The sequence below is a fragment of the Syngnathus floridae genome, chromosome 9 (genome assembly GCF_059516105.1).
Source record: "Syngnathus floridae isolate MCC-2025c chromosome 9, RoL_Sflo_1.0, whole genome shotgun sequence".
Taxonomy (NCBI): Eukaryota; Metazoa; Chordata; class Actinopteri; order Syngnathiformes; family Syngnathidae; genus Syngnathus; species Syngnathus floridae.
Genome location: NC_142421.1, coordinates 10,244,296 through 10,269,557, shown reverse-complemented (window position 1 = coordinate 10,269,557; position 25,262 = coordinate 10,244,296). Strand labels below are relative to the sequence as shown.

At 38.7% G+C, this 25,262-nt stretch overlaps 1 long non-coding RNA gene across 2 annotated transcripts; it reads left to right on the top strand.

The window, feature by feature from the left end:
- The first annotated feature begins 1,091 nt into the window (after positions 1-1,091).
- Positions 1,092-21,949, top strand: LOC148393427 (uncharacterized). Of its 2 annotated transcripts, none has more exons than XR_015860131.1 (4): positions 1,092-1,271; positions 2,737-2,820; positions 6,410-6,517; positions 7,645-12,851. It is a non-coding gene; the product is annotated as an uncharacterized LOC148393427 (long non-coding RNA). The 2 variants fall into 2 exon arrangements; XR_015860132.1 differs by lacking the exon at positions 7,645-12,851 and adding an exon at positions 21,796-21,949 and having other exon boundaries at positions 1,096-1,271.
- Positions 21,950-25,262: the final 3,313 nt, after the last annotated feature.

Below are 25,262 nucleotides of genomic sequence, written 5' to 3'. Positions count from 1 at the left end.
ATAAGGACTACCAGTTTCAAAACACTCTGAAGACTGCGGCAGAGTTGTAGCTGTCTTAAATGAACTCAGAATCAATTTTTCTTTCAGCATTGCCCATCAGACATCCTTGTTCTGATATGAGGGCATGACCTCGGCGATAAAGTCTTTGAAATGGCTGCAGCAGTCAGCTCTTTTCGAGGCCTTGCTTACTTGATGGAGGGAGCACTGAGGATGTGTTTTATGTTAAAGGCTCTTTTGGCCACTGCTCCAAACACATGGCTGCACACACAGACTGGACACATCTGATAAGATTAAACGATAGCAATGGACTTGGCAGTCAGTGTAGCAGCTGCATTCTGTAGGACGTTTTAACTTTTACTGTATCTGACAGCACCCACCATGGTAATTTAAGGAGGCTTTTGAAACATAATGGAGCCGCTGAAGTCGAATATACCAAAGAGGGTTAGATTTTGTACGAAACAAAAACACAACTCTGTCGTTTCCACTGTCATTAATCATGGCGTCACACAAAACTCGAAAGTGAGGTTTTATTAATTTGTTTTCACATTATTTAACATCACGCTTGTTTGCATTGTACTCCTTCGGTTTCCTCCCACATTCCCAAAAAAATGCATGTTCGCTTGGGTATGAATGTTGTTGTTTTTATACAGTTCGTGCCCTGTGATTGGCTGGAGACAAATCTCAGTTGCCTCTTAAATAGCCGACGAAGCATTACAAAAAACTTATGATGAAACTATTTGCATGGTTCCAAAGCTGGGATTCAAATACTGAACTTCAGAACTGTGAAGCTTGGTGTTTATATGGAATAATTGACTTTTCAAATATGGTGGAAATTCACTGAAATAGTCTTGCATCATGTTTTCTTACTACTGGCCAGTTCAAGAACAGCAGTTTACATCAATATTGCAAAAAACCGTACAGATACACTTTATTGTGGCTTCACGTGGACTTGTACTGTATTCTCTGCGGACATGACAAAGGACAAATCCATGCAACTGTCAGACTTTCTTTGTCATTACGGTGCAGCTCTTGCCTCAGGACACAAAAGTAAACTGCTGCTTTTTTTCTTGTCACACATCAACATATTTTTTTTCCCCTCTATAAGTGAAAAGATAGAAGCTGAAAGTGTTGACTTTAGTTGGTCCCTTGGTGTGCATTTGAAAGCTCCTGCCTCTGTTGTGTAACCCTGTTAACATGTCTGGTCTGTGATGTTCTGGGACTGAGGAGATTTGACACTGGAAGCTTTGATTCGCTGTGACATTAGAGCTCAGGTACTGTAAATATTCAGGTTGAACCTTTACATAAGACTACTTTAATGATAACTTTTCCACCTTCAAATTCAACTTGGTATGAAAAAGAAAAACAGTCTTTACATCCTTTTCTTAATCATATTCACAGCTTGTCATCTGACCTTTCTGTGCAATATAGAACTACTGCTGCTCAGATGTGGAAAAAATCCAGTCTGAGCCACAGCAATATCAAAGTGAAGCTAGAATAGTAGTAGTCTCAAAGATCCACTGTGACATTTCACAAGGGGAAATGATTTCAACTCGGAAAACCGGTTTTTGAATAAAGCACCAAAGTTAAACAATACATCAAAATATCCAGTTGAAGTTAGAACTTGACAGAGGTTCACCCGACATTCTCAGCTATTACAATTTACATTTAAGTTTTCTAAAACTCATCATTCTCCCAACAAGGACAAGACTTCTAGATAACAAATTATTTTCTGTATCATGTAATGGTGTTTGTAGCAAAGCATAGAAAAGCAAAGCGAAGCGGAGCAAAGCGAAGCAAAGCAAAGCAAAGCAAAGCAAAGCAAAGCAAAGCAAAGCAAAGCAAAGCAAAGCAAAGCAAAGCAAAGCAAAGCAAAGCAAAGCAACATGGAGGAGCAACTATTAGCTGCAAAAGAAAGGCATCTAGGAGATTTCCTGCTCATTCCTCCTCTCTAAGCACCAGCCTTGCCTGATCTAACAAAACAATCGTTTGTGGTGTCACAAAGTGAGGAGCCACCCCTGCAGACTAAACACACACCTACTACTCTCTCCGAGCAGCTGTCAAATGAAATATAAACTGTTTCCACGTACCCTCTGCAATGTGCTCAATTTCTAGTCATTATTAATTAGGAACAAGTTGTCCTACAACTTAAATAGCCAAGTAAGTAAAATAGCCACCAAAATAATGTCGTATAATCATATATATGCTAATACAGTTAACTGTGAAAAATAGTATGATACGGCTCCTTTACATTTTGTGGGTCAAGCATGCATTCAACAGTATGGAAATTGCGGTACCTGTAATTTATTACCCTATAACCCAAGTTAAGTGAGTGTTCTGTTTAGTGAGCCCATTGTTTGTGTCGTGACTCATTCATTGTGAGTCAGCTTTTTCTGATGCTTGCCCAATAAAAGTGCCTTTACAAGCAATTAACCAGGAAGATCCCCGCTCATTCCATCGATTTCTAATTGTGAGACTCTTTGTTCGATGAGCTGAGTATGTTTGCTTATGGTTTTTATTATTTTTAAATTCATGCCAGATTTGTACATTTTAAAAAAAATCTATTGTTTTGCTCATATTCTATTATTCTTTGCCGTTGCAGTAGAATAATTTAACAAAAAAAAATATTTGAAAGAAAATCTAAGGTCCACTCCAATGTACTTTTCCCAAAATATTTTTTATGTGACTGTGTGTGATGCGTGCGTTTGCGTGCTTGTGGTTGGGTGGTGGTCCGACTAGGTGCCAAAGTACCGGGCCCATTCATCCTAGGACTCTCACTGCCAGCATCTCACACTAACTGTCTTCAACTCTTCTAAAGCTAAGGCAGGTATTTCATTTACCGACAATGCCAGTCAAGGCCTACTTGTTTATAATGTTTGATGTTTAATATGGATGTTTTTTATGTTTGTGTGTGCGTGCGTGTGCAATGTAGCCTTACATTTGCAAAGACAACAGTCATTAAACCCAAGGAAAGAACAAGTTATAGAACACTTAAAAGTGAAGGTTCATTTAAATTAATAATCACTGTTCGTTAAAACAATGTTATTAAAACACCTCCAAGCATTAACACTCAACGTTGCTGAACTATTTTCAGTTAACCGCAGTTTGTGGCCATGAAGCCATTCAATGAATTAAAGGAATGTGATGGTGCAATAAAAGAGTCAGATCAATAAAAGGACAAGTCTTGGAGGGAATCCAACGCATCACTTGGACCGAGACGACTTATGAGCAAACAGCAGTGGTAGAAGGCAGAAGCTCACATTTCATAACGTCTAATGACCGCAGTACGTGGCAGCCACAATGACGTGCAGTGCAGCCGCATTGAAGAGACAAACTAATTAAACAGATGAGCTCCCTTTGCATGTTCAAAGAGACTTGCACAGAGATAGCGCTCCATAATGAATGAACTCTGTCTACTTGGTCTACTGGTGATATACAAAGGCGTGTGGGCGCTTGGGGGCAAGCAGAATGACCCAGTAAAATCTGACAAAATTTGACAAAGGTAGCGGCATGGGGAGCTACACCTACGCAGTAACTCTAAGATAACCTAATAAGGCAGATGGCCTCTTGTACTATTACCGTATTTTCCGCACTATAAGGCGCACCTAATAACCTCTCAAAAGCCGACAGCGCGCCTTATAATCCGGTGCGCCTTATATATGGACCAATAGTGAGCCACTACGGCAGGTGTGTCCAAATATATGGACTTACATATGGGCAAAGTTTTAAAATGGGCCATTCATTGAAGGTGTGCCTTATATATGGACAAAGTTTTAAAATGGGCCATTTATTGAAGGTGCGCCTTATAATCCGGTGCGCCTTATAGTGCGGTAATAACTCAGAATAAATTATAACAATCATCATGATATACCTATTTTAAGCAAGACCTTTTTTCGATGCTCCAACCCGAGGCAAGCACTCGTTAAGCTTATAGTCAGCATTCATCATCATAATTAGTGCTCTGATACTTAGCAGGACAGGAAACCTGCCAAATGAGAGGTAAAATAACAGTATAAAACATTTCCTACAGTGAGTATTAATTGCTTCTCTTTAAAAGACATTTGTTATCCTACAACCTGCAGAGGCTGCTCCAGCATGAAGAAGTGCATAAAGATATTTGTCAGAGCAGGTCAGACTGCTCGTGTGACATGTAATTTTCCTCTTAGAGGGAATGTCAGAGTTCTGCTCCAAAAGCACATTTTCTTGTGAACAATAATTACCTTTCATCTTCTTTATTCACCTCAATTCTCTTCTATCTTACAACACACAGTCGTTCCATTCAACCTTTATGTCTAATTTCAGCCCGGCTCTGAATTCTAATCTTCAAGGTGCCAAATGTAATCATCGCATGTGCACCGCCGATTAGGGTATTTTTATGTATATGTAATTGTATACAGTGACTATTTCTCCAGTTAAAATTTGAGAAAGCTTTCTTTTGGCAAGAGTGACCATTATTTTTGCTATAATGGCATTGATTTGATGGCACCGTAAATGTGTTTTTCTGCAATGACTCCCTGGAGTCAATTGTCATCATCATGATAACACTTTCACTGCAACATTTTATGGAAACAATTTAGAGCAGCTGCTGGACACTGCATTCATTGCTGTATACATCTTTAACAGTTTTTCCAAGTTGTTGCCTATTGACTTTATTTAACATGCAAAACATGCTACTTTGAATGAATGGAAGAATATCTCCTCCTCCTTAAACATTGGATTGGTAATATTTTTGCTGGACACTGAAACATTTGCGTTTGACAAAGATCAATGTGGGACATAAGATTATATTAAAACTTTTATTTTCACTTACTCGTTTTCATGTGGACATAAGTTAAATAAGTAATGTATAATAATAATAATAATAATAATAATAATGATAATGATGATGATGATGATTATTAATATTTTAAATCGGACCATGCTCTGCTTTGCAAAAAACTAGTTGTTATTTCTGTGCCTCTTTTATAGTATGAAGGGTCAAAAGAATGCACTGTATTATATTGAAATTGAATGTCATTTAAAGTTGTAATGTCAACACCATCAGCAGGTATGCAATGCTAAACTGACAACCTCTTCCTCAGGAAAATCAAATAGTGTCAAAATCATGCTGTGCATATTCAAAGAAAATATCACCATTTAGTTGTTCTTCTCCATTTTTTTTCCAAAGGGAATCTGACTTGTTTGATCTATGGGGCCATCAGACTAATCTCTCACTTAGAAAGGTAAAAAAAAAAGCAAAATATATAAAAAATGTAGCGGCATGTAAATTTGATGTACAAGGCCATCAGACTAATCCTCTCTTAAAAATGACAAGAAGCATATGAAATATGCATCAATGCAGCACCAGTCTCAGCAGGAAGAGAAGAAATGTGGCTAGATTACACCTGATCCAGACTCCTGCACCATCTCTCACATTCTAATCAGATGAGATTGTCAGAAATGAGTCAGCGAGGCCCACAGATCATTCCATAAAAACGTGGTCAAATACAGTGCAAGCTGGGTGTTTCGCACAACTAAAACATTTATTACGAGGATATAAAACACATATTGATTGTAATCGTGTGAAATTGCCTGACTTTAACGTGAGGTACATTTGCCCATATCTGTTTTGATGCACAACATGGCTGACCGATAATAATACTCAGTTGCTGGGCCATTATTCCTGTCAGAGCTGAAGGAGCCCGTCCTCAATTAAACTTACATGCATGTTTTTGCAATACTGGCGAAAGCGGCAGAACTCATGCAAGTAACATGCTTAATCGACACGAGAATAAAAACAAGATTTGAAAGTTGGCCCGCTGTGAGGAAGATGTTCAGCGAGACAATATTTCTTCAGGCTTTACAAAGGAAAGAGTGTTTTCTCTCTTCTTATGTGTGTCCTCATCAAGACATCAAGTCTGCTTGTCAAGCAAATACCACTCATTGATCTGATTGACTTGTAATCAAGGTGCCACGTCAGTTGAATCACCCTCCAGGTTTTTCTATAAGGACCTGACCTTATTAAAACAGTTTTTATTGGCCGGTTCCTAAATAGATTTTTCTTTGAAAGTATCCTCTGGCTGGTCAGATGATTGCAATATGTGCTCTCTGCATAGGATAAGGGATTTGACAGTTCGTCAGAAATTATATATGTATATATAAAGGTCAGCCAAGCAATATTTCTTAAAATTAAGGTTGCATTATGACATTCCTATAATCAAAGTTGATTTGCTGTGCGACCTGTGAGATTCATGAAGCTCAGCGAGATGAAGCCTTTTCTGTTTATTAAGGATGAAGTCACGTCAGAGCAATACGGGCAGAGCGAGGAGCCGATTAAGTCACGACGGCATGGCATTTATTGAAAGGACTATACTGGTAGAGGCACCACTGCCTTTACTTTTTGTGAATAAACTTAATGGACATGTGCTTTTAGGTGGTCAAAAGGAGGAACGCGGGGTGAGCCAGCACATGCGTGATACTCAGCAGATGCTTCAGCAATGACAGCTGGCGAGGCAAATGGTCCAGAGTGCAAACATTCAAGGTAATTACAGTGATTATCCATGACTCCAATGCTGCCATATGGAAACTAACTGAGTGCCATACAGAGCTCAATCTTTGATTCATCTAACTGGATGTGGCACAGTGGGATTTTCTTGACATGATGAATTGAAATCTTTCTCTACGTCACTGCAACGTTCTGCAAAAGTGAGATGTTTTGTGTAACTCTTCCACTTGACTGCCATCAAACGCCAACAAACTATGTGAGGCATTATGCAAAAAGAAAAAAAAAGCTCCCAGATGGCCCAGTTATATATGCATGTGAGCCCCAGGTCTCATTACAGTCAGACCAAGTAGAGCAAATACTCATACTGACTCGCATGAAAATTTGCTATTACAATTCAAAAACATTATACAATAGATCAATGGTATACTATAATATTACAATCATATTATTAAAATCAGTTCATAAAATTACAGACCCCAAAATAATAATGATAATAATGTTAACAACAATAATCAATTAAAGCTGCATGCAGCACACATTGCACTTCCTTTTTTATAGTGACGTCGAGATCACTACTAGATGGCAAAAGCAGGACCTGAGGCACAAATCCATCCAGACAGAAACTGTTAATAAAACTAAGCAGTCAGTGCACTTAGTACACAGTCACCATAGGCAGTGGTATCCAAAATGTGCCAAGGTCAAAAATCAAAACACGATCAAAGTTTGCAATCAATGCAGGAACATGACGACTGAATACAATGAACTGGCGATGTGACAGAATGAGACATGATGTAATCCGGGATAATGAGGTGCCACTGAGAGGAAGTAGGTGCACACAAGACAGGGGGAGAGGAAGGGAACAGGGGAGGGAGTATTCAAAGCCCTAGTATTCGTCCGAAATGGTTGCTTCAAACAAAAACAGCCAATTTCTTACCCAATTTCGATTTCCGAGACATTTCCTTGCACTGTTATGATAGACACGGTCACCCAATATGTTGCTGGTGTCGGTTGTTATTTTGATCTGCTTTTCCCCTTTGGTGGCGGTTTAAATGAAATAAATAAACAAAAATAAAAGTTTGACATACGTAGCAGTTTTCAAAAGACCCAAGGAAGCTTTGACCCAAAGCTATATTTCTTCATGTTTACCAATGTGTCTTCCACAGATTGAACATCATAAACCCCAACATCAGTGCTCACATTCATTTTTTCCACTTCAATCAAGCCTGTGAAAACAACTGCAGATGAATATCACTAATCTTTCCATCTTTTTCATGTCCTTTCACATTCTCTTGAAAGCTGCTCTGTGAAAGCTAGACTTAATCGCTTATCTGTTTTCATCAAGAGGCTCTCGACCTTTGCAACGCTTAGTAATTGGGTTTTTCATACTGTTCAGTTGTTCATAGTTGCATTAACACAAATTATGCGCACGTGTAGAGACAAATTTGATACACACCAAAAAATTATGCGCACGTGTAGAGACAAATTTGATACACACAAAAAAATGCAATACTCGTTAGGTTTCTGTATCAGCATGCATATCACTACACAAAGGGAATAAGAGGAGTGGTATGTCTTATCAGAAGAGCAATCGAATGTGGTTTAATTGATTTAATTTCAATGGAACCTCTGGCTAGATACAAAGCGATGATGGATCAAATTATTTTTATAAAGAACAAAACAACCAACACTGCTTGTTCTTAATTGCACATTTCCTCACCTCATAATAGCCTTATTGGAAACAAACATGTTACCCTAATTAAACAGGAATAGATCGACATTCATTATTCAAGAATAGGTCTGTGCGGAGATTATCAAAAAAAACAACAACAACAACACGTTTTATCCAAAAGAAACAAGCTCATAATTCAAGTTCCACTGACTCGCATACCGTGACAGTTCACCATCTATTATTTACACATTTATAAAACTGTATGCTTGAGCAAAGGTACAGAATGCCACGCTTGTACCTCGGCTAAGGAGATTTGGCTGACACCTGCCTCTCTCGCTTTTTCACAGCACAGTCAGCCATAAAATAGTCCATAGTAAATGGAATAGAACTTTGTCTTTCCAGCTAAAATGATGACAACTAATTTGTGGACTCAAAAACCACATGGCATCATCCAGGTTTTGTATAAATCAGAGGGAGGGAGAGAGAGAGAGAGACACTGGCTTAGCTGTCGACTACGCTGGACAACCTTAAACAGTCCCCCTAGGACACTGACAGCACTGCACAGCTCCTTCAGCGACAGACTTTTGTACCCGCACTGTGTGAAGGAGAGCTTCCTCTTCACCCTCACGACTGCGGCTGTCACAGTACTGGATAGTTTCGGCGTGGATCTTTTTATTCTGTGCAGTGTGCTTCTTACATGAATTTCTTCTATGATGCAAATTCAATTCTGATGTTTATGGCGTTTGTATCTGAAGCACTATGTGAGCTCTTCCTTTTGTACTGTGTATGTGAATGTACAGTTTATCATGTTAACACAATGGGTGCATATTTTGTGGCCTCCTTGCACATTATTTTGGTTTTATTTCTTCTATCCACTATTGCTGCTGAAACAATGGAGTTCTTAGTAGGATGGGTTTTAAGATAGTAATTAAAATGAAATTAGATCCATTAGATCACAGGTGTCAGGGGGCCAGATACGGCCCGCCACATCATTTTATGTGGTCCGCGAAGACAAATTGTGCATCAAATTTGTGTGTCATTACTAGAACTGCAAATTGTCTTCACTTTTAATAATATCTGTTTTTTGAAATATTTGACCAGTTTTTACTCGTCTGATTTGAAAACGAGTTATTTGCCTTTTTATTTTGTAGCATTTACTGTATATGATATGAGGTGCTCATACATTGATTTGGGTTGACAGTCATAATGACCCTCCGAAAGAAGCTATGACTACAATGCGGCCCGCGAAAAAAATGAGTTTGACACCCCTACATTAGATTATGTCAGAGGTAAGAGATGACCAACTCCCTTCCCTACCCAAAATTATTTGAATACAATTTTTCTAACATCCATCCTTAAAGAACATAAAAAATGAAATACTTGGGTATCTTTTTCCCACTCAGTGCTTTGTCCTGCTCGAGTAATAATTTGAAAAAAATGTATTAAAGGAACTGTAACCTTAATTGAGAAAATATTTTGGCTAATCTACCCAATTCAGGTTCATGCCTCCACTCGTGCAATTTCCTACGAGAAATCTTCACTTTACCCAGATGCTATTTTTATTGACAGTGGGTGAGTGGCATATTTATTTCCCTTTTACAATGCCCGTAGTGCCCTCTAGATTGCAAGACATTGCCTGTAAATTCAAGAAGCCTCTTAATCCCTCTTCGGGTCAGCGTATTCACTGCAGAGTGAAAAGTTAATAACGGTGAATAGTTGGCAACTGTGATAGAAAAACTGCTGGTACAGTTTAGAACGAAAGGCATCGGCCTTGTCTATGGCAATGAAATGTTTCGCAGCCAGCCATCACACATTGATCTTGGAAGGCACCAACATCATACCACACAATTCGTGATCTTGAAAGATGATGTGCACGTCAGCAACTTCACATCTCGCATTGTCTCGCTCCAATCTAAGTGCTCTTATTGCCATCCTTGCAGCTGTCAACATTATTTATATCTCAACTCAGTTGAATTTTGTCTTGACCACCGTGTTGTCTGTCCTTGAAAATGTACTTCTTGAGTGCCCAAATGAGAGTTAGCCTGATCGCGCAACCCTGGTTTTAAGACATTCTTAATAAACGCTCTCTTTTTACTTTTTCCACACAGCCTGATTAGATTCTTAAACGGAGCATAACACTCAGAAAGTGAGAAATGTCAGCACCTGCCAAGGTGATCCTGAACTCATTGGTATTGATCAAGAGTGTCGGCTACCCTTTCAATGGATGGCAGTCATTTAGACTGGTCGGAGCCATTAAAAATCTTATTTATAGCTCTTTAAAAACAGGGCCATCTTCTCTTGTGATCGGGAGAGGTGTGAGAACCGGACATGAAGAAAGATTTTTTGCAGACAATCAATAGAAGATCTGGAGGTGACGGACAGTCGCTGAGATGCTGGTTAACTTATGAGAACAAACGATTTCTCTAAAACTCCATGATGAACTGTGACCCAGCATGTCAGGAGGCTGACAGCCAAGGAGTAATTACTTAGATGCTTTTCCTGTTTACTCTGCCCTCGTTAAAGCTCTTCTGCCTTACACCATATCCACAATTTACAATTCTAATACTAATCTCTATTTTAAAATAGTTGGCATCAAAACATGAATGTAAGACGGATAAACATTTCTACTTAGATTTTCAGGTATTTACATCTGGATCAGACAACGTAGAAGATATCACTTTTTAAAATCCACCCATTTTTCATGTGAGCAAATGTAGTGGACCATGTGACTGAAACTCAGTGTCATATTTGAGTTTTGTTTGTGAAGACTATATTAAAAGTTTTTAAAGGCAGTGGTGGCTGGCAACAGCTTTTTAATTATTTATAAGTGTATTATGATTATTCTGGCTGTTACCTTTCATCATTTAAATACAGCACTTAAAGCTTTGTTGTGTGGCGCCGTATACATAAATATGAGTTTACTTTTTTAACTTTCATGACCTTGGAATCATGAAAGTTTTTATTTTATTTATTTGCATATTCATTCATTCGTTTATTTATAATCAAAAGTTCATCACAAATACAAAGTTACTTCAGCCAGAGAAACCTTTCGCTTTCACTACTCCAGCTGTGGGAACTAGCACATTATCATTACAACACGATATTTGGCCATTTCTTTTCATAATCAAGAAGCAGTGTCAACTGGCAGAAGTGACTGTAACCTGTCGGTCATATAAAAAAAAAAAATCTCTTTCATCCATATATTCACCATACCTACAGTATTAATGCCACCTGGGCTCCATGTTCCAATATGTTGAAATGACTTGAATTGTTGAATATGAAGAAAAAACTAGACCCACTATAAAATCCTGGCTGACCGCCATTTATTATTAGATGTCAGCAAAATTGCCTCTCAAGTGAAGAGGTATGAAAAACTCCCAAGTAAGGTCACTTACTTAAATACTTGAACTTAATTAAAAACTTGAACCATTTATTTCTCGTCTCATAGTCATCTTGATGTCAAAGCCATACGTTTTCAGTCCACAGTGAAAAATCAGCAGTCTCTCATGGTTCCATTTTGGTGGAAAGTGTAATTGTTGGTTGTAGTGTTGTTTCTTTTCTAGGAGAATGTATTTGTGAGAGACCACTGCAGGAGGCATTTGACAAGGGCAGCAGCCTGTAATTTATTCGGATGCTTCTGCCCTCCCTCTCTTCTTTCCACTCTGAAGGTCATTCTTCATAGTGACGAGAAAGTTAAAAGAAAAGCTTTTGTCACAAGCGATAATCAACGGCTTATTCCTTCAGGAATTGTGTCTTGATGTGGCTGTCAGCATCCTGCTGTAATACATGCTGTCAAAGGATGCTGCGCTGTTGGAAGGGATTTGCTGCAGCACAGTTTCATTCTTGGGTTGTCAGGCTGACAAAGACAATTGATTGAGGTTGTTTTGCAATATAGGAGGCCAAAGAACACCAAAATGAGCCATAAAACATGATAAACAATAGCTTAGGAGCTGACAATTTCCCAGAAAACACATCCCAGGAGATTTAAGTTTAAGTGTTTGTGTCTTTTGGTTAATTTATAGACAACGACACATTTCTTCTCCTCTAAGTCATGAGTCACTTTATTTAGTTGAGAGCATTGTGTGAAATGTGCATATTGTTCTTGAGTGCATTAAAAGCACAAATCATTTGAGAGCCTTTTGCAAATGAAAAAGTATAAATGTTATATATGAAGGGGAGAAAAAAAAATGGAGTATGCCCAGGACTCCAACGGAGTTAAGATCACATGACTTCATACAAATTAAAAAATTGTTTCAAACTCAAAGCCAGGTATCAAGATCCGGTCTGCCACAAATGGTTTATTTATTTATGGAGTCTTATGTAATGTATTTAGTCTTTTTATTTTGAGAACGTATATGTCAAATAAAAAAAAGTCTTCAATCAGAGACACTATTTCTTTATTTATGAACCAAAACTGCTTTTGAGAAATGTTTGTCATTATTCGAGGAACTGGCTCAAGGATATGTTCAAAAAATGGAAGTTCACCTGAATTCCTGCCTTTCAATTGTTGCTATGGTGATGTTACAGCAGACAAAAAGAACAACTTATAGGTTGAGGGTGCTGGGTGTTGTGAAAAACAATTAATTTGACTTAATTAATTTCCACTTAATAACACAGAGTTTAAACAGAATACTGGTAACAGTATGCACAAACAGAATACTGGTGACATCACTATGCACAATGAATATGAACAGAAGTCATGATTTGTATATGAAATATATATATCAAAATAATGAATAAAATTATTATTATGAAGCTATTATAGAACACTGTAACAAGCAGTTTTCATCAAGACCAGACTTTGGGACCCAGGGGGGGGGGGGGGGGGGGGGCTAATGAGTCAGATAAGAAAGGAAGAGTGAACATTTATAATTATTTTTTTTTTACCCCATTGTATGGAAATATTCCTGCTATGCTCCACTACGTTCTTTGTTCATTGAATTATACCGAGAGCTATGTAATTATAAAAGCTCATAAATGACAATATAACAATCTATGCTTTCTGCAGGACTTCATCAAAGTCAACAGGAATAAACATGGTTCTCTTCATTTCAGCTGTTAATCAAGAATGACTGATGTATAAAGAGGCCAAGGATCGATAAACACACATAATGAGCTAATTATTACCTGATGATTCTTTAATAACACTTAATGGGCTGTTGAATGGTGACTCATATAGCCCTTGTTTCAGGTTGTTAAAGGAGAATAAACGAGTCATCAACTTCATCAGTCAACAACTTTTTTTGGGGGGGAGTGGAGGTGGTAGAATTCCATAATTTTTTTGTATCTTTGGGATTACTGTCTCTAGGATAATAAATCATCGATTTAGTGTCTGCCTGGTGCGCCCACAGCTCTAAAATATTTAGGTGGGTATGTCACATGAAAGGTCCAAATAGGAAAGAAAGTATGGTGCCTGTTGAGACCTATTTCAGATCAATCCGTCTAAGTAGATTGTGTGGAAATGGTCTATTTAAAGTTTTAGAAGACTGACATTTATCAGGGGAGTGATGGAGACTTTGCTGAGTCTTAAGACTTATTTTCTCCCAATACGATTGACATATAAAGGGCAGGGCAGGATTGTCCCTGTGAATTATAGTTCAGAGCGTTTCGAAGAAGACTGCCACCATGCACAGCCTAAATTAAATCAAGTGGATCAAATTGAGGCTACTGGATTCTGGGCTGGTTACGAATCACGGAGAAGATGGAGCTGACAATGTGAGAGTTGGGTTACACTGTGGACTGATGTCAATCAAACGACTGACACACCGCTCACATTCACATATTTTGGGATTGTGGATGGATGAGTGAATAGACAGACAGAACAACATTTATCTAGTTTCACACATTTGATTAGGGGGCAAGTGAAAAATGTTAGACCAAATCGCTGCAGGTGGTGAGGATCAAATGAGAAAGACAGTCTCCAAGACAACAGTGCAGACGAGGGATGAATGTTTGATTTAAGTGGAAGAAATAGGTGTGCTCTTCTCTAAAAGATGAGAAGATATGGAAATGATGTAACATGAACCAAATAGACAGCAAATTTAACATTAGCGTGGGTGTGATAGGAGCTCTTGAGTGCAAAAAAAACCCCAAGTGTGTTCCAAAGTAGGCATAAAACTGACTGATCATCTTTCATCATTGTGAGTTAATTTATTTTTCATTCTTTATTTATTTAGCACTTCAGTCTCTGAACATTGTGCACACAATAAAAAACATGACAGGGGAGTGCGTCAACAGATAATAGAAATGTTACTCTTGATCTGAATGGATCTTGTTTGTGCGACTGACAATATATTAAAGGCATGTCAAACTGTGTGGAGCTTAACGCAACAACTCGGTGTTGTATTGAAGAAAAAAAAAGGAAAACCGTTGCAGGCAATAGGAATAGGTCTATGATTTTTTTTTCACCTAGGAAGTGGATCAGAAATAAAACAAGCTGTGATTAAGTGGAAAAGAACATAAGAAAGAGTAGTGGAAGCTGGATTTGGGGCAGAAGTGAGAATTCATGACCAACACTAAGGTTTCAGGCCACGGAAGCTGGCTAAGGATGCAATATTTGCCTTGAGGCTGTTGATGGAGAATTGCAGAGGTCAGAAGGCATTGTGCATTTCTAAGTGTTGAAAAAGTCCATGAGGGAGTACCCAGAGAGGAACCATAGTACCTTATGAAAGACTAGAGCAGGGGTGTCAAAATCATTTTTTTCGCAGGCCGCATTGTAGTCATAGCTTCTTTCATAGGGCCATTATGACTGTCAACCCAAATAAATGTATGAGCACCTCATATTATATACAGTAAAAGCTACAAAACAAACTGGCAAATAACTTGTTTTCAAATCAGACTAGTAAAAACTGGTCAAATATTAAAAAAAAAAAAAAAGATATTAAAATTGAAGACAATTTGCAATCCTAGTAATGACACACGAATTTGATGCACAATTTGTCTTCGCGGGCCACATAAAATGATGTGGGGGGCCGTATCTGGCCCCCGGGCCTTGAGTTTGACACCTGTGGACTAGAGTGATAGAGAAGTATGTTAGTATAGTATATGACCTGCATGAGAATAGCTGAACAGTGTTGAGGTGTGCTGCAGGTATGACAGATGAGTTTCAAGTGGAGGTGGGACCGCAGCAGAGATCAACTCTAAGCCCCTTCCTCTTTGCAATAGTGATATATAAGAAACTGAAACAAGCACGTTGGAACGAGTGGAGGAAAATGTCAGCGGTCATATGTGAATGTGTCAGTGGTCTTATGTGATATTCTGCTAGGATGAAGTGGTATAAGAAAGTTGTGATGTGCGCATTGGAGACAGTAGCACTGAAGAAGAAGGCAGATGAGATTTGTCTTTAGGAGTGACCAAAATGGATCGGATTAAAAACGAGCTCATCAGAGAGACAGGCAACGTTAGATAATTTGGGGGGGAGTTAAAGAGAGTCAACTTGTTTTGGACACATCCAGAGGGGAGAGAGTGTGGTAGAAGGGTGATAGGTATGGAGCTGCCAAGACAGATAGCAAGAGCAAGACCTAAGAGAAGGTTGATGAATGTAGTGAGGAAGGACATGAGGGCATTAGGTAAGAGAAGAGAATGTGGAGAGAGATTTGGATTGAAAAGAACAAGCCAAATGGAACAGAAAAATTACAATAAGAAAATACAATATAAAGCCATATCAATCTCTAGAGTGCTTACCCAAATTAAAGCCACATGAAAGATGGAGTCTTTTTCCGACTGACTTGACAAGAAATGGAGTGCACCCTGCCAGTCTGCCAGCCAATCACAGTAAGGCTAAATTATGTGTTCGAAAAAAAACTAAAATAAAATGTCATCGATAAAGCAACTTTCAGCGACAACTTTCTTATTTTCAGTTGGCGTGATCATTTTCCTTTTTGCATATCAGAAGTGATATATTTGTGAGCGTGTCTACATACACAAAAACTAAATTTACAATACAATAATAGGTATCTGAAGTTCAGATACAGTAGATCAAATGATGCCCATCTAACTTTATCTCATCCAGTTAACATTACCCTATTTTGTTTTTCAAATGTTGGCCCATATCACCCTCGGTAAGAGTCAAATTCCTTCAACTATAAACAAGCTTTGCTTATTTTTTTGAGTAAGCGTCTATATAAATAACCACACATGAAAGGAAGGACAGGTGGATGATCACGGGGACCGAGATTAGCTGAAATGAAACGCCTGTGCTGTGAGTAATCGGGCGAATGCTGCAACATACAGTGGCGAGTAAGATAGAGCCAATGGCCTGTTTATGGCAGGTAGATATGGAAGAACATGAAAGAGGCTTAGAATTTAAACAGCCTATTCCAACGGGAGTAGGTTGGGTCATGGATGTGCATTCGGAGTTTATTCAAGAAGACTCGTGCTCAGGGATTATAGACTCAACCAGCGAGTCTTTCGCAAATGAAAATATGCTAATCTCCATCCTGTGCTAAACAGGGCCTTTGTGCAAAGTTTACTGCAACAGGTTTCTGGTTATGCTGCACAATTTGTCTCAGGAAGCATTCTTGTAAACATATCAGTTTCTTGAGGATGTGTTGCTAGGGAAACAAATGTGGGATTCTTGTGTTGACGATGGGGGGTCACATAAGAAGTCTCCATCCCGCTGCTGCAAGACATTACGGGTCATCGCGTCTGCTTATAATAGTTTAGAAATCAGACAGATATTCTTCTTGCTCACACGAGTTATTTATTTATTTTTATTAAACCCAGGACAAATCATATTGACTAAGAAAACACAGCAACCCATATTGATATTTAAGAGAGATATTTTATCTGGGAAGCCTTTGTAAGTAGAAACACAAGGGACAAGAGAATCATATAACCTCATTATAGTACAGTGGTGCTATGAGATACAAGTGATCTGACTTAATGAGTTTTCGGAATATTAAATGTCAATTGGCTGATACTGATAGAAAATGGATGAATTGATATGTATGATCAAGAAAATGGTTGGCCAGTGGGTCCGACAAACTCCATGCTTTCGCTTCTAATATTTGTTTAATCCCGCTATTCTGTAGCAAGTAGAAAAAGAATTAGGCAGGCAGAACCGCAAGAGGGATTCTTTTACAGACTGTTTATCGAGCCATGTGCTTAGGTCTACCCGAATACGCATTATGTGCTAATAATGAATTTGAATTCATGCGGACACAGACTTTGGAGAAACTCTGTTGGCAGCAGTCACTCCGCTCTGTGGTGGTTCTGCAATAACTCTACTAAAGGCAACAAACAAACATTGATATTTTCTACTGCTGAGCTTGTGTAAAATACTTGATGTAGGACTTTCTGCTGTTGAGAACTTTATAAGCACATAAACAGGGAGCACAAACAAGGCCACCAAAAGAATCAGATACAGAAATGATTTGGGGTATGGGATCATGTTGGATATGTGGGGTCAATTGCCACAGAATTCGCAATTGCTCAGTAATTGATGATCCGTCTACCTTGTGTTAGCTAAATTCTGTGACCCTGAACACGATAAGTGATGCAGTGTACATAAACCAGAGTCGCAAGTTATAACAAGCTTTCCGGATTCACATGCGCGTGTGCACGCACACACAGACACTGGGTGAAAAAATATTACAGCACATGATTATTATAATGGTAAAAACATTAATCGTACAAGTTGCTTGTATATTAATTCACAGTTACAATGTGTCCTATATGCTATCCTTTTGTTGGATTATTTGAATAATGTTAAGTTTATCTGAATTTATTATTTTCAGTTTATCTTAGCTCTGTATTTTTGTAAGAACCTCACAAGCCAAACACCAAATTTCATTTTATAATAGAAATAAGCCAAATGCAGCACCTGGAGTTAAAGAGTGGGAAAATACGTAAATCAAGGCAGGTTAAGAGAGTGAGGTTGGGTAAGAGCAGAGTAAGTTTCAGAAAGTGGTTTCCAGGGCATAAAGCAAAGATGGATTGCAGAAGACAGAACTGCAGGGGAAGAAAAGACGATCTGGCTTGAGTACAGATGAAGAAACCTGCGAAAACACCAGCCTTAGGCGGCAGCTGAAAGACTTGGCACATCAACCTGGCATTGTGGAAAGACTCTGTAGTCATGTGTCAGAGGCACATGCAACAGAAAAGCAATCGTATACAGCAGCGAGTCTTTTGTCGGGCATTCTTTTTCACCAAAGCGACACAATACGAACAAATGTTTGCTCTTTCAGTCCTGATTTTCTTATCATGTTCAGAAAAACGGCAAACAAATGCTGTCCTATGTGAACTAATAACCAGGACCATCAAATCAGTTTCCACACATTTACAGCCCATCTGCTGTTCAGGAAATGATTCTGTCCAAACTGACGGGTATCGCAATAAGCTTATACACAGGCATTACATGATCCTGCTAACAGAGTGTGACAGTGGCCATTGCCAGTCTCTGTGAAGAGACAGTCCAAGCAATTATCTGGTCGAAGTGTGAAGAAAACCGAAAAAAAAAAAGTCAAAAGAGACACAAAAACTTTTATTCTTTCAATTATAACTTTGCCACAAGTACATGAGTCAACTCAAACTTATGTACCGTATTTTCCTCACTATAAGGCTCACCTTCAATGAATGGCCCATTTTAAAACTTTGTCCATTTATAAAGTGCACTGGATTATAAGGCGCATAGAATAAATAACTTAACGTGGCTCAAACGTTAATGCAATCACAATATAGAAACACTCGAAATAGTGAAAACAATAACAATATATCAATAACTCAACGTTGCTCAAACGTTAATATCACACAACACACAAAATAAACACGTAAAGCTTACTTTAATAAGTTAGTCCTCATCCACGAATCCATACTGGTGCATATATAAGGTTTTGCACATACACGTGTAGTAAATGTCAGACGTACAAATAAGCACGCTTTGATAAATGATAAAATGACGATAATTGAGTTTCGAGAACATGTGGAAACAAAAATAAAATAATCCAATCCAGTGATTAAGAGATCACCAGGTTAACAAATTAACAGAAGTCTGATGGTATCAATCAAAATATAGCATTTTCACTTTGTAGCGGGAATTGCATATCATTCCAACTTCATTTAACAATGATATGCAAATGACAACAAATAGCGATTGCACTACAGGCAAGCAGAAGTGCCGCCCTATCAAGCATTCTCACATGGTGCATGCTGGATCAAACGTAAAACCTATATCAGTTGCTTTCATCTCTGGGAGGACTTATGCTAAGGACTCCTTGGGAATACAAGTGTGAGGCAGTCTTTCCCTTTACGTCCACAGAATGAATCAGCTGATGTGCTTAGTAATATTCCGGTTCATGTTTAGGTCTCTTCTTTGGTCAATTTTGCAGGTCACCCTCATGAAAAGCAGATGGATCACTGAATGAAACAAAATTACTTTTCTTTGAAAAAACACCTATTGTATGGTGCATTATTATTACTATTCCCATCTGGGGCTGAGCACCACTACAGCTTCAAGGCCCTGAGAGATAGAAATGCATTGATGTGGCATTGAAGCTAAGCATGCTAAGCATCCATCCAGATTGCTCTGATGTTGTGTCAGTGCCTCTTGGGTAGATATTTGCATAACATAGGGGTCCCTTGGTTTATATTATGACGTTGCAAACAGTATGTAGCATGAGGCTTACTTATAAGGATGCTTACTGGGTGCTTTTTGTGTGTGTTTTCTATGACGTTGTTTTATGGCCTGGGAGGTTTTTTTTGTACAAAATTATCCATATTTTATTACATTTTTTTTTAAATTGATTTATGAGGTTAGCAATACACTGTATGTAGTGTTTTGACGCACAAATTTAGGTTACCTCAACGCCATACCTAAAGCCTGTATTTCTCTGAGCTGCGAGTGTCATGTTGTTTTTATCAGGGTTCCCAAAAGGTTGCAAACAGTTGCAAATCGTTGCAGTTTTCTTGTCACAAAGAAATGTAGAACATGTTAAAAATTTCTTTGCAACAAGAAAAACACGGCCATTAACCCTGTTGGCGAATATCCGGTGAACGTTTTTGACCCTGGCCAACCTTCGCAGCTCAGTGAGATAGAGGCTAGCAAGCATACTCCGTTGCGAACAGAAGACCCTTTGCAATTTGTATGATACCGTAATGTTTAACAAAAATATTGATAATGCATCCCATCTGTTCACTCTGCAACCTCATTAGATTTTTCTTAAATTTGGGAGAATTCTATTGGTCCAAACTGACTACATTGCATTGCTGTATCTAATCATTGTTTTGCAGCTGGCATGCACCCCAACACAATCTTTAGTTAAAAAATAATTCGAAAAAAACTTTTCATAATGACCACAACTGTCAAAATAACCATCAACCATCCTCGACAAGCCATTATTCCACGTTTGCTGGAAAACATTCTCCCGATTGCCGATGACATCAATGTAAAACCAAAACGGCACGACAAGAAATGATTTTGAGGGCTCAATAATAAAGATGCTAAGATTGCTTGTGCCTCGGGCTATTTCCAGATAATGACTATAAATGAATTGAAAAATGTAAACGGACCTGAGCCGCCGCTGGAGAAATTGATTCAGCGCTGGCTGACATGTTTGCACTAAAATAAGCGCTGCAGTCAAAGAGCCTGAGACTGCACACCCTGAAGGGGGAGAACACACACTGTGCTTTTGCTCTGGATGCCTTTTCACTGTTTCTTTATTGCACCTTTAACTGGAACATTTTTTACTTACAACTTAAAATGCAACTCCCGTGCATTGAAACGACTTGATTAATTACCCTTGAGCAGACCTGCTGATGTTTTAGTCATTATGTTTCATCTAATTGCTTATGCATGAGTTTGTGATAAACTGTTCACCTTTCTAAATGAGATTAGAGATTGTGCTCATGTGGACACAAACTATCCAGGTAACCAGAATTGGGAATAATGAATGGCCCATAAACTCACATACAATGCCGTGTCTTCCCTCATGTCCCTCGCAAACCTTTCCCCCCCCAGCCGATTTAAGCTGCCTTAAACCACATTTGCAGTCAGTGAGCAGTGACAGCAGCTATGGGACTCCGAGCATTATATAATTATTTCACTTGTTAAAGCCAGGCTTAACCAGAGAAGGATAATAAAGTAGTCTTGTAAGATGACTAACATCTAACATGCGGTACTACATTTTAACAAGGCTTAAAACTTGCCGCTACTGATTTATTCAAATGATCTTAAGCAAGACCGTGTGATTTTTAGCTCAACTTGTCATGGGAAACGTTTGAATTAATAATTGATTGTGCAAACTTGAATGTTATTGCATTACAAGGACCACTTATAGTGGTGTTCCTTCCCGCAACCGACACTGAGAGACTGAACAGATGGAGAAGTAGTGCTGCTAAAATGTCTCTGAAGATGGTTTAATGAACGAGTAGAAGAACAGAGAGGTGTCGTTCATATTTTAGAGTCCACCAAGAGGTCTTTATGAGAGCAAAGTTTGAAGCATTAAACTGCATATCTCTACAAGTAACATGAGGATGCTTGTTTACATTGGTGAGTGGTCAATTTGGGAAGGAGCAATGAATCGAGACTGGAGGGAGACTCAAGAGCAATAAATAGTTCTTTACGCGATTATCCATTGTAGTCATGATAAACAGGTAAGATAATAATAATAGTAATGGTAAGATAATGGCAGAGAATCGTGTTTTCCAGTTGGACTTTTCACCACCTTGGTCATCGAAAACGTGAAAGCTGGGGAGTTTGCCAAATGGCTGAGAGGAAACATTAATTTCCTTCAAGCAAGATGATTCAACAAAAAACACCATATACGAGTCAAGAAGGAGAAAAATGGCCTGGGGAAACTTGAGTTGAGGATATCTCAAGTATTTCTGAAAATAAAAAAAAAAAATCTGAAAATCTCTGAAGTCTCAAAGTCGGAATCGATTTTTGCCAGTGAAATGTGACTGAAAGAAAGTTTTTTTTAACATTTAAAATTCATGAAGAAGGGAAAGAGTTTCTATCTGGAATGCTGGATGGTTTGCATTTTTTTAGCATTAAATCCCACCCCGCTTTTGACTCTCAAGGCGTAAAGGTATTCAAATTGCCCACCAAACAAATATCTTTGAAGAGACTCTCTGGCACTCATGGATTAGTAATGATATGGTAAATCTTTCTTTTAAAGCTGCTATAATGATTTTAATCACACTGCTCGCTTTTTGAGTCGATGTGGATTGATTTCATTCCTCCAGTGGAGCACCAAACATATCTTGGCATGACTCAAGGCAGATTAACACATGTAACACAAGTGTTGCATTATGCATCTGTTACTTTCACAGAACTGTTACAAGTAACGAACCTTGATTATATTATTGGCTGTTGATCGCTGAACCTGCCAGTTCCCTCACACCATTTACTGGAATTACAAGTAAAATGTTCAAGGCTTTTTGAAATCTCACAATTATATTTTCTTTTTTTGGTCATTTTTTCTTGTATGAAAGCACTTTACTTGCAACCTCAAAGTTGCTTGCATCTTTCTCTGCTTAATGATGTCGGTTGGCAAAGCAGGTCAGTGCGGCGGCGTTTTTATTTTACCGACTTTGGTAGGCCACGTACCAGGAAGACTGCAGAATGGTTTGGTCTGATGTACTTTAAGTTTCCACTTTCACATTATAAAATGTAATTGACTGACGGGTTCAGGACTTTGCGCAATTGGAAACGTTGAAAAGGGAAATTATCTGTTTCCAAGGTAATTTTTTAAACTTGTTCTAGCTGCTGGATTATGCAGAATGGAGGATCTTCTTCCTTTTTTTGCTGAAACACTATTTCCTGTGAGTGTTTGATATCCCTCTGTGGTTATTAACATTGTGATAGATGTTTATTGGAAAATGCAGTCAGACAGAACAAGGGTTGAAAAGGGGATGGATAGAAAAAAATGTAGAGAACAGAGGAAAAACTACAAAAACCACAACAGACCTATGCAAGGGTCAGGTTTGATTGACTTAGAAAGATCGCGCTACACCATGTGGGGCAGTTGTGCAACAAGTAACAAAGAGGACAGTGCAGAACAGGGTTAGATAGTCAGCCAGGGCTACTGACATATGGAGGAAGTGGCCATGTGGTATCTAAATAACTTTGGCAACAGAGTTCAAATGCGAGCACAGTCCAGAAAGTAAATACAATCATAAAGGTTTTATATAGCACTTAGGGACTGGGCACAAATCAAGGAACAAACAACTACAGAGACATACCAATGAATAAACATTAGAAATATTTGGAGTTGCAATGCAGGCATAATAATGCCCACCCTGGGTTCCAAGACCTCCTGCACCACCTGCACCCACTGCAGTATGCCAACCGCATCGACTGACCGGCTCCCAGAAGAAAGACGTAGGGACAATAAAGCACCCAGTCACCGCCAAGCCCCCGCCCGCCACTAGGCGAGCATGAGGAGCAGTAGGAGTCAGACACCGCCCCTGCGGGAAGGTAACCTCACCTGGGACCTGCGCCAGATGTTCGAGGACAGGCAAGGGCGCGCCAGAGGGGCCACGAAAATGGTGGTAATAATAATCTTAACGATCATAATGGAAAAATATCTCACCATAAAATATAATGTGGTGCATCAAGACTCATGTACAGTTTGTTGTTTATGTATTTGTACTGCTTACTTGTATTTTACTTTTTTAATCTGGATAAATTGCTTTATCTGGATATTTGAAGGTTAAAAACACATTGATTGAATAATATGTCAGATGATACCCGCTACTCACAGGTAAAATGAACCAGGCCCACCAACTTGGATAGCAAAAAAATCTGCCAGTAATTGACGCTTATGCAATTGCATTTGGGGCAAATAATTGCCAAAAAGTGTTAAAACTAAGATATGATTTTATGTTGTTTTGTTTAGGAGACGTTTTCGCCTTGGAACTCTGCCATCGATGTCAGTTGTCTAATCTGGTCTTCATTTCTGAGTCATGAACACTGACCTTAACCGAGGCGAGCAGTTCTTTCAGTGTTATCCCGTGTTCTTTTGTGAATATCTGGATAAGGTGTTGGTGTGCTCTTTGAATAATTTCTGTAGCCTGGCCGATCCTGGGAATGTTCACCAATATTCCATGCTTTCTCAATTTATGTGTGACGGCTCTCAACCACAATTCACTGCAGTCTGAAAGCCTAAGAAATGAATAGCTTTCAATTACTTTGTTTCTCATCTGTTCATGAACTTCTTTGAATTGTGGCATTTTGTTGCAGCTCTTTGCCATCATTTGGCCGACTCCCTTTTGTCAAGCGGATTCTATTTGAGTGATTTCTTGATTAAACAGGTCTGGAGGTAATCAGCCTTGGCGGTCAGTGCAAATGAACAAAAATGCGTCATGACATAACAAGGCAGCTTTAAATTATTTCATTTTCAATACCAATCAATATCTGCCATTGTTTTTATATTTTACCGAGTCTATTTGCTACTGAAGGGAAAAACAATCATATATTCTTCTGTTATACGAGATAAACTCTTTTTTTTCCTGTTGCAACTCAATCTAATTCTCACATTTACTTAAATTAATTAAATATGTATGTCTAACATTAAGCAATTCTAAATTTAGGGACTCATTTTTCATTACTTGATTAAATTCTAACAACCCTACAGCTGCTTCAAACGAGGAGCTTCACTTAAATTAACGCTGTCGATTACAACCTGGTAAACCGTCCACGTCCTCCGCAGCTCACTTTTACCGGCCATAGATTTGAAAATGATATTTGCGTAAGCTTCAATGATTATACAAACCCATCGCGCATACGCTGAGTGATTAATAGCTACTGTCAGTCATGGTGCAACATCAGTGCAGCTGTTTGCAGAGTCCCGTCTCCCTCGATGGCACATCCTGCTAATGTGCTTTGCTCCCAAACGAAGGAGTGTATGAGATATCTTGGCATTCTATCAAGATTGTACAGAGAACAACATAGACATGGTGTTGTTTTTTCTCACCAGACAAATTTGACTGCACTTTATTTTTTTTTGCCAAAAAAAAAAATCTGAACCAAGTTATTTGTCTGCAATTTATGTTTTTTGCTAAAAATTCAGAACCGAGTGAGGAATAAGTTTTCACGAATATCCCACCGGTGCTTGGCAACCTAACGGATCACATGACTTGCTCGTTCAGAGGATTCTTGCAACACCTTTTCAG